Source organism: Palaemon carinicauda, chromosome 37 (assembly GCF_036898095.1).
Source record: "Palaemon carinicauda isolate YSFRI2023 chromosome 37, ASM3689809v2, whole genome shotgun sequence".
Lineage (NCBI taxonomy): Eukaryota > Metazoa > Arthropoda > Malacostraca > Decapoda > Palaemonidae > Palaemon > Palaemon carinicauda.
This window is the reverse complement of record NC_090761.1, coordinates 37255225-37255873: the sequence shown is the minus strand read 5'-3', so window position 1 is coordinate 37255873 and position 649 is coordinate 37255225.

Here is a 649-nt window from a genome sequence, read left to right as displayed (position 1 = left end):
AGATTATGCTCGATTCTAAACGATGTTCTTAATTTGAACTGCGTTTTACATTTTCAAATATGAGTTGTATGGTTTGTATGGTTTGGATGGTTAAGATCGTCAAAGATCTATTATTATTATTATTATTATTATTATTATTATTATTATTATCATTTAGCCAAAATACAACCCTAGTTAGACAAGCAGCATGCTACTAGCTTAATGGACCATTAAAATTATCATTAGAATTATCAAAATTATTGTTATTAAATTGTCAAAATTATTATTATTCATTTTAGTAGTAGTAATAATAATAATAATAATAATAATAATAATAATAATAATAATAATAATAATAATAACAATAATTAAAAAAATGACAAGAAAATCAGTCCAGCAAGGAATAGAAATTATGAAATAAATAAAAAATATGAGATGCAACGAATACAGAATATAAATTATTTTAAGATCAGTAACAATATTTAAATGGATCTGTCATGTATAAACTATGAGGAGATTCTTATGTCAACCTGTTCTACAAAGAATTATTTGCAACAAGTTTGAACTTCTGATGTTCCACAGATTTAATCGTCAAATCAGGAAGAACGTTCCACGCATTGGTCACAATTGGAATAAAACTTCTGAAAACTGCAGTATTGATTATTTTCGG